We start from the raw sequence: 13167 nt of genomic DNA, 5'->3' as shown, positions 1-13167 counted from the left end.
GTGTTCACAGAGCAGCTTTTACTTTTCTTCCTGGAATTATGCTGCACATTTATGATGAAAAGAGAAGTTTCTGGAGGAAACTTCAGCCAAGACAGTGGGCTTGGCATGCTTGAGGCCCTGGGTTCAATCCTCGCACATTAAAGAAGGAAAGAAAACAAGTTTCGGGGTCTAATCCTCTTTAGGGAAACCAGAACGTCAGAAGGATTACTAAGACACACTAGTCAGTAAAGGGCTGGCAAGCATTTGCTATTGTGCAAGTCAAAATGGAATTTCTAATAGTACAAGTATCCAAAGCAAGTCTTTTTGGTAGTGATCTAACAGTGCACTTACAAATTGAGCACCATGCATCAAACTAACTTTCTATTTGAGCAGTCTGTTTAATCTTCACAATTCCAAGGTAGGAAGCTGGGCATGGTGGTGCACAACTTTAATCCCAACACTCAGGAAGCAGAGACAGGCGAATCTCTGAGTTCAAGGCCAGCCTAATCTACAGTGAGTTATAGGACGGCCAGAACTACATAAGAGAGAGAGGAAAGGAGAGGGTGGAGAGGGGAGAGGAGGGAGGGGGACTCAAAAAGCAAAACAAACAAACAAAAAACCCACAAACAAAAAACAAACCAGGCCTCTCCATTTTACCCCTAAGGCACAAAAAAAGTAGGAAAGACTAACTTAACCTAGGTTACTCAGCTTCAGAAATGGCGAAGCTTTTGTTTGCTTGTTTTTCGGAGACAGGGTTTCTCTGTGTAGCCCTGGCTATCCTGGAATTGCCTCTTTAGACCAGGCTGGCCTCGAACTCAGAGATCCGCTGCCTCTGCCTCCTGAGTGCTGGGATTACAGGTGTGTGCCATCACTGCCTAGTCCATGACCAAGCTTTTTAAGCTCATTCTCTTCTATTGTTTGTAAATGTATACAAGAAAAATTATTTTATTTGTGTAAATTATTCCTATCAGGAGAAATTCTCTATTTCTTCAGTTGAAGTTAATACTCTCTAATATAATTAGCTAGTAGAGAAAACAGTGATAAAAACCAAATTTATAAGAATAACTAAAAGATTCTGAGCTTCAATGTCAAATTTTCTAATCTAAATGCATTCCATTGTGCTTGTTGCATATATTGTTTAGGAAATAGCTGCTCAAAGTCTGTTTAATAATGACAAGGTTCAACTTAAGAACAAAACGGGCCAGGTGTGGTGGCACACATCTCTAATCCCACTACTCGGGAGGATCTCTGTTCAAGGCCAACCTGGTCTTCAGAGCGAGTTCCAGGACAGCCAAGGCTACATGGAGAAACCCTGTCTCAGAGAAAAAAGAACAACAACAACAAAAAAATCTTATAAACTATTATAAACTACAGAAGAGCAGTTCAGTTTTCTTTGTAATATTATACCTGAAAAAAAAAAAAGCAGTGTTTCTTCAAACAGAAATTCTTACACTTACCTTTAATTTTTATAAATAAGCTTCAGCGTATCTACTCAAATTTCCATATCATAAATGATACAAACTCTGAGTTCATACTTTTTGTGGAAGAAATCAAACAGGGGAAAGAAGGTGATTAAAGTAGTTTGAATTCTATAAGAAAACTTGTCCACACTTTTAAATCATGTGTAACTGGAAGAAAGCAACTAGATTTCAAATAACTGTAATATAAAACTAAACAGAACATAGTGGTACTAGCTGCTTGAAACTAAGGCTGACCTGCCTAGGAGCTGGAGACTAGCCTGTGACACACTGAGAGATGGCACCTTAAAAAACAAAAAACAAAAAACCACCATCAATAAAAGATCCAAACTAGACAATTACATCAAAACCTAAAATCTTTGGGGCTCGGGCAATTACTTGGTGCGAGACTCAGCAGGTCACTCAGCTGCTCTATTGTCAGATCCTTGTTTACAAAACAGACTTTAAAGTCAGGGTTTCTGGGAAGCATTTGACACAATACATATAGTACAGGCTGGACATTCCTAACTTAAAAACCTGAAATGCTGGGAAATACACTCAAGATTTCAATTTTTTTGATTGGGAATTTTAATTATTATTAGATCTGAAAATATCCTTCTAGTCCCAAGCATTTCAGGTAACCACACCAAGACGTGCTCTTTTTCCATCGGACAGCAACGAACGGGTAGAAAACACTCATTCCCATTTACAGAGACTGTTCTAAAACCTGAAAATAAGGTCACTATGTCCTGTTTTCTCATTCACTTCACAATTAGACTCTTCAAGACAAAGAAAGCCAACTGAACAAAAGAAAGCATTGTCCTACCTTCTTTTCTATACCTAAAACCTGATTAGAATTACTTCACAATGCTGTAGTTATTAACTAGCACAAAATAAATCATAACATTTTATGTGCGAACATGCAAGCAATACACAAAACGGGTTTGCTGTACTGAAATGATAGTGTTCAGTATTTCCTTACAACAATGCCTAACCAACAGGCAGTAAACTGCAATCTTCCCTCTTGATAGCTGTTTTCTTCAGCTTGGCTTATCTTTATTTAAAATTTCTGAAAAGTCTTACATTTCAAGTATATGTTACATTTAACTGTACAACTGTTTACTAGAGTCAAGAAGTGGAAAGCAGAAATCAAATCATCATGCATAGTTTTAATTTACTGGAGTAATATTTCTAAACTAAAATGATGTATTTGTTCTATAATAGTCTGCTCTTTTAAATATAAATACACCTGATCTGTTCTAAATAGCAATGAAAATAAGTAAATAAACAAATAGTAATACAAAGCTTCAACGAGCCGACGTCCATGTTTCTATCTGTGTGCCTCCCGCTGTGTCTGGTACATAACAGTAGCTCTACAGAGCTGGGGAGTGAGTAGAGAACCTGGGGCGAATCTGCAGTTCTGGCCTCACAAACCAAACGAACTATCCAAACTACCACATGACATACCCAGAATTGCACCTCTCTAAAAACACATGCTCAGGGTAAAAACATGTGATCACATGTGAAACAGAACCATAGATTCTTGGTTTATTCTAAAGGGACGATCTTAGCAATTCATATGTCATCATGACACTATGAAATGTAAACTATTTCACTATCTACATTAATATAAAAGTTTTAGCCAGATAATTCATATTGCTGAAAAATCAGTAGATAACAAATGTTATAACATCATTAGGGTTAAATCATTATTTCGTAAATGATCTTTTTAGGATGAAAATTTGATATGAAGTTTTAAATGGGAAACCCCAGTACTCAGGAAGCTGAGGCAGGACTACTGCAGGTTCCACGCCAGAATGGGCTATAAAGAAAGACACTGTCACACAACAAAATGCACATATGCACACATACACACACACACACACACACACACACACACACACACACACACACAAGTGTAATTGCAATCCCAGCAGTGGGGAGACCAAGGTAAGAGACCATAAATTTGAGGCCAGTTTGGGCTACACAGGGAGTTAAAAATCTGCTTAAACTACATAGTGAGGAAAAGCTAGAAATGGGAGACCACTTCCCTAACCTGAGCAAGGCTCTGGAGTCAATCAAAAGCACCAGAGAAAAGGAGAGCGGGAGGGAGGGAGGAAGGGAGGGAGGGAGAGAAGGAGGAAAAGACAGGGAGGGAGGGAGCAAGGGAGGGAAGGAGGGAAGGAAGGAAGGGAATTCAAACTAGTAAGAAATCATCTTATCACAGGTATAAAAGGAACACGGGGAATTTCAACACAATCCAAACACTCCAACTTTCATTTGTGAAGTAAAAAAGCTTGCAACACCAACTGGCAAGTCAAATGTGTACAAAATACATGGAAAATAAATAGCATCCAATAAAGAAGAATATAAAAGGAAATACCATGAGATGTCTGGGAAATCTGAGGTCCAAGAAAGAATAAATGTCTTCACAAAACCTGCTATCCAGAACAGACCTAGAAACCAAGTGAACATAGGCGTATTGAGCTAATGTTAAAACAGTGCACATTCTAGGTGCTTCTGACTGAAACCTCAAACAAAGAAAGCAGCAAAACTTAAAGTCATTCTTACTTTTAAATACAAATGAACATAAACAAGCAAAGGTGATAATTAAATTCCAAATAAAGTGGAAAATAAACTTGGGAATCAATTGAAAACAGGGGGAAAAAAGAGTAAGAACAACATACACACACACATTCTCACACACACACAAGCCTACTGGAAAAACTGGCAAGACCAAGGGAAGCTGCTTTTACTCTTGTCAAAGGGCTGAGGCTATAGCTCAGCAGAGTGCTTGCCCAGCAGAAAGGAGGTCCTAGGTTTAATCTCCCTCACACTAAGCCAGGCCTGGTGGTGCATTCCTGTACCCAAATACTCAAAAAGGCCAGAAGTTCAGGTCGTCATTGAATACATATTGAGTTCAAGGCTAGCCTGGTATATATAAGACCCTATCTTGGGGGCTAGGGAGAGACAAAGCTAAAATCTGAAACTGCATAGTCTACAACATAGCTTCCAACAGTAAGGAAAACACTAAAATGGACATTTTCAGCAACACAAAAGAATGAACTATTGAAAATGCACGCAACAAGATGGAAGAATCTCAAGGGAATTACACTGAGCTTTTAAAAAGTCAGTCTTATTCCTGAACATGGTGGCTCAGGCCAGTAATTCCAGCGCTCTGGAGACAGAGGATTCAAAGCTAGCATGAAGACAGAGGAAAGAGCTGCACGGGTCAGCAGTTACAGCACACACCCAGCAGGACCTGAGTCCAGTCTTCAGCACCTATGTCAGGCAGCACACAACTGTCTATACCTAGTGCTCCAGGGGAATCTGACATCTCTGGTCTCTTTGGGCACACACCCCCAACACATAATTAAATCTTGAAATAAAATTTAAAATTGTCGCAAAAGTTACATACTGTGAAATTTCATTTATATAACATTCTTAAAATAATAAATTATAGAAATGGAGAACAGATACGTAGGGGGAGGAGAGAAGTGGGCACAGTTAGTTACATAAGAGGAAAACACCAACCACCATTGTGATAGAATTTTTCTGTAACTGTGATGGTAGAAAAAGGTACCCACATATGTAGTAAGAAATGCGAACAACACAGGAGTACAAGTAAGATGGAGACTCTTGAATAAAATGGGTGTTATGCCAATGTCAGTATTGTAGCTGTATTATAATTTGCAAGGGGAAAGCTGAGTTAGTGGGTTGCATTATGTAAAGGTCAGTATTCTGGTTGTCACCCTAGTATCACAATTTTGCAATACCATTGATGTTAAAATATCATCAATGATTTTATAGGAGAAATGAAATTTCTCTGTATCCTTTCTTACAGCTACCTATAGAACCTATAATTATCTCAAAATTAAATCTTAATTAAAAAGTAACATAGAGGGCTGGAGAGAGGACTCAGTGGCTAAGAGGCCTTGCTGCTCTTTGAGGTCCTAACTTCAGTTCCCAGCACCCACAGTGGGCAATTCACAAGTGTGTATGGGGTGGGGGGAGAGGGAGGGAGGGAGAGACAGAGAAACAGAGAAATAGAGACAGACAGAAATATACATAAAAAGAAATCATTAAAAAAATGTGGTCTTTGGGTTTTTTTTGGGGGGGTGAATATTGGTAGTAACTCCTTACTAAGATCTTATATAGAAATAAACATAAATGTTTTGATTCCAAAATGAAAAAGTTTTAATCTCCTTTATTTTTTCTAATGTTTGCCAATATCAACCTCAAAGTTTCTATTAAAGAGGATACTATTAATCAAACAAAAAACAAACCCCTGTAAGACTGAAGCTGCTTTTCAGATCATGTCAAGGGCAAAGAGAGCAGGCTGGGCTGTATGCAGCTCAACAGAGTGCTGCCGAGCACAAAGGAGGGCCAGCATCATATAAAATGGTGATGCATTCCTGCTGATGCCAGTACACAGACAGGACTGGGCTACAAAAAAATACTAATGGAGATAGTATCTGTGCTTCATTTCCTCATCTCTATGCCTAAAAAAGGATGGTAGGAGAATGTCCAGATCTGCACATCCCTCCAACTATCAGTTAAAATATAAGAGAAGAGGTTAGCCAGATAACTTGGAGTGGCACTTGCTCAACTTGCAGAAGACCAAAGTTCAATTCCTAGAACTCACTCAAGTAGCTCAAAACTCCCTGCAAATCCAGCCCAGCATTCTCTTCTGCACATGCAACTTGAACACACACACATACAGATACAGACACAAAGCACACACACACACACACACACACACACACAAACACGGCTCACAGTCAAATTCCTAGTGCTCTGGATCTATACTAATAATAGTCTAATACACAAATCCTTTGGGGAGTCTTCTTTTTCCTTTCTTTTTTTGGTAATCATTAGCATACCCTGATCATTCCGCAAATGTTCTAAAGTTGTTCTCCTTTATATTTGTTTTTCCTTGCCCCTCAACAAAAATACTACTTAACTTTAAGGAACATTTAAGCCTTCTCCACTTTCAAACTTAAAAATGTGTGCCACAAAACTATTTGGGGGGCATGTAGTAGGCCCAATCTCTTGAGGGCAACTTCTTGGTCATACACACACACATACACACAAACTGACAATATTATTTCAGAAAACTATTCCAGTTATAAAACCTGCTTCATACAATCTTCTCAACCTTCTTAGCTTCTCAAAGAATATATTACTTATGCTTTTTAATAACCAGTTTATATTCTGTCACCTAATTGTTTTTGTTAATATTTTTATTATCTCGTTCATATTACATCTCAATTGTTATCCCATCCCTTGTATACTCCCATTCCTCCCTCCCTCCTGCTTTCACCCTACTCCCCTCCCCTATGCTATCACCTTATTTTGAAACAGTTATGAGATATACAGTTTTCACAATTAGATCATTAACTTCACTCCATACAGAGGTAGGCGTGGTGGTACATGTCTTTAGGCGTGGTGGTACATGTCTTTAGGCGTGGTGGTACATGTCTTTAGGCGTGGTGGTACATGTCTTTAGGCGTGGTGGTACATGTCTTTAGGTGTGGTGATACATGTCTTTAATCCCAGCACTTGGGAGGCAGAGGCAGGTGGATATCTGTGTATTCAAGACCAGCCTGGTCTAAAAAGTGAGCCCAGGGCAGCTAGGACTACACAGAGAAACCCTGTCTCGTAAAAAAAACAAAACAAAACAAAAAAAAACCACCACCAACAACAACAAACAAACAAAACTTCACCCCATACAAAAAACTAAGATATTCATGCATTTGCCCTCAAAGCCTAGAATTTGGTAAGATACCCACTTAAGTTAACTAAACCACAACTTTCTTCTCTCACACTTGTAAACAGTAGGGGAATACGATTTCAATGCTGCTCAAACACAACAAACCTGCCACAAAGGAGTGTTACTAACGCAGCTGTCCCTGAAGGCCCAGGCCACTCCACTAAGAGTCTCAGCCTTGAGCTCAGCAACCATTTATCCTATTTGGTTTTCTATCCCCAATCTTCTATAAAATACATTCCATTGAAATAACTGTCATTTTTTCAAAAATCAAACTTCCAAAGCACAACTTCCTTTTACACACTTTCTTCCCTTCGCTATTAGTTAAGTAATTCCCTTATTTTTGAGGTATGGTCTCTTTTTGTAGTGCTCCCTGTCTTGGAACTCCATGTTGACCAGGCTGGCCTCAAACACAGACATCCGCCCATCCATGCTTCCCCAGCACTGGGATTAAGATGTGTGCCACAACACAGAGCTTTTTCCCCCTTTCTTTCATTCCATTTTTTTAAAAAAATCACGATTCCATTCTCTTAGTTCTTGTAAGTCCTTCTTTCCTTTAGTCTATTACAGTGAGTCACTTAGCCTTTGTATCCCTCCAATGGCTGAAGCACTTGGGCCAGGAAGATAGTTTACTAATAGGTTCTAGGTTCAATCCTAAATAAATAAATAAATAAATAAATAAAAGAAAGAAAATTCTTCCTTAATCTTCACAGTTATCGATCACCATCACCTGAATAACTTCCAACAATCAACAAGCCTCATGGTAAAGAGTGGAAGAAATCCTAGTGCTAAGCATGCTCTTCCCCAGATGATGACAGCTTCTCTGTTATTTCAAAATGTAATCAAATTAGAGCTGAGGACATAGCTCATGATGAGCTGCCCAGCGTGCAAAAAGCTCTATGTTTTCCTCTCCAATAGCACATAACTGGTGTGTGGTATCACTACTTACTCAGTCCCGGCACTTAGAAGGTTCAAGCAAGAAGTAGTTCAAGATCACCGCTCATCACACAGCAAGTTCAAAGTCAACTCAGGCTACATAAAACCCTGCTTCAAAGAAAGAAAGAAAGAAAGACAGAAAGACAGAGAGAGAAAGAGAGGAATGTTCTCAGCCAGGCACAGTAACATATCCTATAATCCAAACACTCAGAAGGCTAAAGCAGGACAGAATGCTCCAAGTTCAAGGCCAGCCTGGTTTATAGCAAGACAGTGTGTAACAATAAATTTGTTTTTAAACCATAGCCAATTTGTGTAATGCTGGAATTGAATCTAGAGTCCCATGCATACTAGACAGATACTCTATACCTTCAGAGAAAAAAAACTTGCCTTTGTAAGTATTCCTTAACACAAGCACATGTAGTACAAGTATATATTTGCATATTTATTTAGTTTGTCTGTGCATGTGCTTGTGCTCGAATGCACAAACACATGTGTGTACCAGGGCAATTTGCAATTTTTAAATAAAAAGTAGAGCCATCAGTTTGAAATATCAATTATTTAGTTCTGGAGGTATTGCCAAGCACTTCTGAATTTCCCACAAAGACACCAAAAAAAAAAAAAAAAGCAATTTTGAGATGGGGACTGGAGAGCAGCAAATAAGCCAAGTACAATGATGGATGTATGAAAACACAGTAAGCCCCATTATTTTGTTCTCTGGCTAAAAAATACAGTAAGAAAAGCAAGTATTTGGGGTTACATTATAGGTACCTTTCTGTTCTCCATCCAACAAACCTCCCCTCCACGCATCCTAACACCTTCCCTGCCTCCCCGCCAAGCGTGGCTAGTAACAGGAGTAAGAGGAAGAATGAAGACTCTATGGCATTTTGCTACTTTCTGTGAGACCAACTAGGTCTCAAACAAATACATCCTAAGATTTCCCTCTATAACTCTGTAACAAAGCCTTTATTTAAGCTAGCTCTGGTCGATGCCTGTTCCTTGCAGCACTGTGAGCTTCCTCAAGCTTACCTATCTCTGTAACCTTAGTGCCAAGAAGGGAGGAGCTGTTCAGTTTCACCTGCTGTCTAGCTTTCAATCATGTCAGGTGGAGGCTTAACAACACAGGCTGTGTCAATTCAAACAATCAAACAGCTTTGCTCTAAAAGAAGCAGCAGAGAATAATTCCAAATAAAAGAATCTTTTTAAAAAAAGATTATTTATTATTTATACAGTATTCTGCCTGCATGTGTGCCTGCCCGCAAGAAGAGGGCACCAGATCTCGTTATAGATGGTTATGAACTATCATGTGGTTGCTGGGAATTGAACTCAGGTTTTTTGGAAGAACAAACCTCTGAGCCATCTCTCCAGTCCAACAATATTATTTCCTGAATAAGCATTATCTATGTATTTGATGACCTTCAAACCCCTATCAATTCATGACTCTTAAGCATAGTTCCAATCACTGAATTTAGTCACATTAAGACCCTTCAGATCTTGTATTACTTCAGATACCTGTGTTACATTTCTTAGTGTGTGAAACAAGAAAACAGAACTATTAGAAGACGGTGTCTTCCATATATCTAGTCTCCTTTTCTATGAACCTATGGGGCAGAGGGTGGGGAGTAAAGCTGTATCAGAATACATTGCATGAAAAAAAGAAAAAAGGAGAAAACTAAAAGCTGTGTTCTCATTTTATGACACTTTCCTAAATGATAGTGACTTGTTTACCACCAAATAGAAATACCATCTATTCATTTCATTTACACCAGTACACCAGTGAGAATAAAATTAGAAAATATATTTAACCTTCGAAATTAAATAAGTAAGTTAACTTTTGAAGTTAAATCAAGTAATAAAATAACTTATTAGGGTAACTAAGTTTTAAATAAAATTTATATTGTAAAATATTTGAATCTGGGTGTGGTGGCACACAAACCTATAGTCTCAGTACTCCAGAGGTGGGGACAGGAAGATCTATCTACATAACAAGTTCTAAGCCCAACAAAGGCTACATAACAAGACACTGTCCAAAACAAAAACAAAAAACGAAAAACCTTGGTGTGGTGGTACTTTAATCCTGGCACTCATGGGGCAGATCTCTGTGAGTTTGATGCCAGCCAGACTATTTAGTGAGCTCCAGCACAGCCAGGAGTATGTGTCTTAAAAGGAAAATAAAAATAAAAAAATAAAATAAATAAAAACTTTAAAAAAATACAATAAAATATCCCCCCCAAAAAAAAAACACCCACAATCTTTTTTAAATGTCTGCAGATTAAAAAAAATTTAACAATGCAATTATAAGAACTTCAAAATTATCTTACAGGTTCAGGAGGAGGAGCGAGGCAGCCTCGATGCATAGGAAGTTTCCGTGATGACCAGGATTACATAGGGGGAAAGGAAGGAAGGGAGAGAGGGATGGAGAAAGAAAGAGAGGGAGGGAAGGGAAGGAAAAAATGAAAAGAAAAACTATCTTACAGGGCCCCATCAACCATCAATCTGGATGGCACTGCAGGTAAATGCTGCACAAGCTTGAGTCCTAAGAAAACCAACTCCTGAAAGCTATCCTCTGACCTCCACAAGTGTGCTAAGGTGCACACACACACACATACACACACACACACACACACACACACACACACACACACACACACACATACAGGAAATAGAGGGGAGGGGAGGGAGGGAGGGAAGGAGAGAGGGGAGAGGGAGAGTCTGCCTAAAGAAATAAACTTTACAGAATTATCTTACACATCAATTTAAAAATAAATTTTAAAAATTATTTTACAAATACCATAAATCAAAACAACTAAATCCTACTGTCATATCTTAGCTTTCTGTCCGTAAGGCTCAGACTTTAAGTACCACAACCAAACTGGCATTGATACGGGTTGATTACTCAATATTCTTTCTCAATAGTAAACTTCAGGACTGAAAGTGCTCCTTCTTTTGGATTAACTCTACATTAAGCAATCTAGGAGTTACAAGGAATTGCTTTTCTTCCCCAGTTGTAAAAATACAAAAGAAATGAGTAAGATTCTGCTTCTGTGGTGGGAGCAGGAGCAGGACTAGTGACTGAACTCCAGATCGCGAGCTCACGGATGGAAGACAAAGAGTTGTAGTCCCAGCCTTTTTTTTTTTTAACTTTATTATTTGTCAATTTAACTCCAGCATAATGTGTTTCATTCCATTTTCCTACATGTGCTCATTATACTTTGTTCTACCTCACCCTGCCTGTCCCCGCCCTCCCTGGCTGGGTCTGTCCCTGGAAACGGCCCCGGTGTGTGTTCATACCCTCTATGGCCTTTCCCCACCCCTTGTTTCTTATTTTCTTACACCTAGATTTCATACTTCACTTTTAAGAACTTAAAAAACAACAACAACAACAACAACAAAACCATATTTTAAAATGATAAATAGGTAGCTGATTATTTACTAATAAAATCAATGTATTATAAGCCAGTATCTACAAATTAAAAGGCCCTTGGGCCTGGGGATATAGCCTAGTGAGAAGAGTGCTTGCTTAGCTGTGAAGCCCTAGGTTCAACCCTTACAAATCAACTACATCAGGAAGTGCACAGCTGTAATTCCATCATTTAACAGTGGAGGCAGAATGATCACAAGTTCAAGGTCGTCCTAGGCTACATAGCAAGTTTGGACCAGTATGCCTCAAAAATGTCGGCCTTAAATACGTTGGATAAACAACAAAATGAGATTTCCTATAAAGCTGTAAAATTCTTCCAACATGAAATTGTTTTCTTAAACTGTCTACAATATATTAACCAAGAGGGAAAAACAACTGATTTTGTATCAAGTGAATTTTAACGAGGATTTTTCTGATTCTGATTTAAGAAGCATCATAGACACTAAACATTAACAAAAACCTTTCATATGCTTAGTGATACAAGTGAGACCTACTTAATCTGAGTCGCCACCATTTAAAATTTAATTTAGCACTTAGCCTAGAAATTCAAAATAATAACAAGTTCTTTTCCTCATATGTCCTCTATAATGTACTTATAGCTTAATAGCACTAGGTTAATCTTTAGTTAATACTATCTATTTCTAACAGTGCAAAACAATTTCAACCACAAGCACTGCTCTTTCATATTAAATATTTAATTAATACAAAAACAATCAGTTCAGCATTAAGGAAATTAGGCTCCTTCCGATATTTCTTCATGACAAGAAAAGACAATAAATTTGAGTCACTCAGATTCTTGAACTCAGCCCAAAGCTAATAATATTCACACAACAGTGTCTGTAGTAGATAGAGCCTTCCTTTTATTGGGGCAGTAACTAAAAAATGTATTTTGCCATAAAGTAAATATAATTCTCATACAACACATGTATTTAACATTTGCTCTGAGAGACATAACAAGACGCAGTTCCTGATTAATGCACTTTCAAGTACATGTTCACGTAAGAGCTTTAAATTCAACAAAGAAATGAGCACCTCTCATTTGCTAAGAATAAACCATTCAGAAATAAAAACTATTATACTGATAATCCTTCAAATTCCATTGCTATTTAAATATGGACATTTGGGCTGGAGAAATGGCACAGCCATTAAAGGCTAGGCTCACAACCAAAAATATAAATATAGACATTTTTGAGACGATGACATTTTGCAAATACTTTATATGTGTAAATTTACATAATTACTTAATAACTAAGTCAAAACAAACATTTTTTGACATTTAAATACTACCATGGTAGTACATATCTGTTTCTGTAGCAATTTCCAGAAAAGCAGGACTGTTAGGATTTTCTAATACACTTAAAAACAGAACTTATAGGTTTAAGAGATTAATACACAAGAATGAGTATATTATTCTAATAAATTAAGATAGAAATTTAAGAAGTAGTGGTTGTCCTCACCAATAAGGTATGAAGTGAAGCTTCTCACAGGAGCACTGCTGAGAGCCATAGCCACTATGGGCAGCTACTACTGTCACTATGACTACAGAGTTGAAGAAAACGGGCAAAAGTTCTCAATTTAAATAGGGATCAAAAAGATACTTTATATTG

The 13167-nt window shown here is 38.0% G+C and overlaps 1 protein-coding gene across 5 annotated transcripts in view; it reads right to left on the bottom strand.

The window, feature by feature from the left end:
• Window positions 1-13167, bottom strand: part of KMT2E (lysine methyltransferase 2E (inactive)) — a 72454-nt gene that overhangs the window by 55933 nt on the left and 3354 nt on the right. The window contains exon 2 of one of the 5 annotated variants that reach the window (XM_084788055.1): window positions 3820-3892. The exons of the other annotated variants lie outside the window; for them this stretch is intronic. The gene's annotated coding sequence lies outside the window, so the exon portion shown is untranslated. The remainder of the gene's footprint in view (window positions 1-3819; window positions 3893-13167) is intronic. 5 annotated transcript variants of the gene reach the window in all.

This window comes from Acomys minous, assembly GCF_964271855.1.
Source record: "Acomys minous genome assembly, chromosome: 6".
Lineage (NCBI taxonomy): Eukaryota > Metazoa > Chordata > Mammalia > Rodentia > Muridae > Acomys > Acomys minous.
Note: the sequence above shows the minus strand (reverse complement) of the source record. Positions and strands in the feature narration are given on the sequence as shown.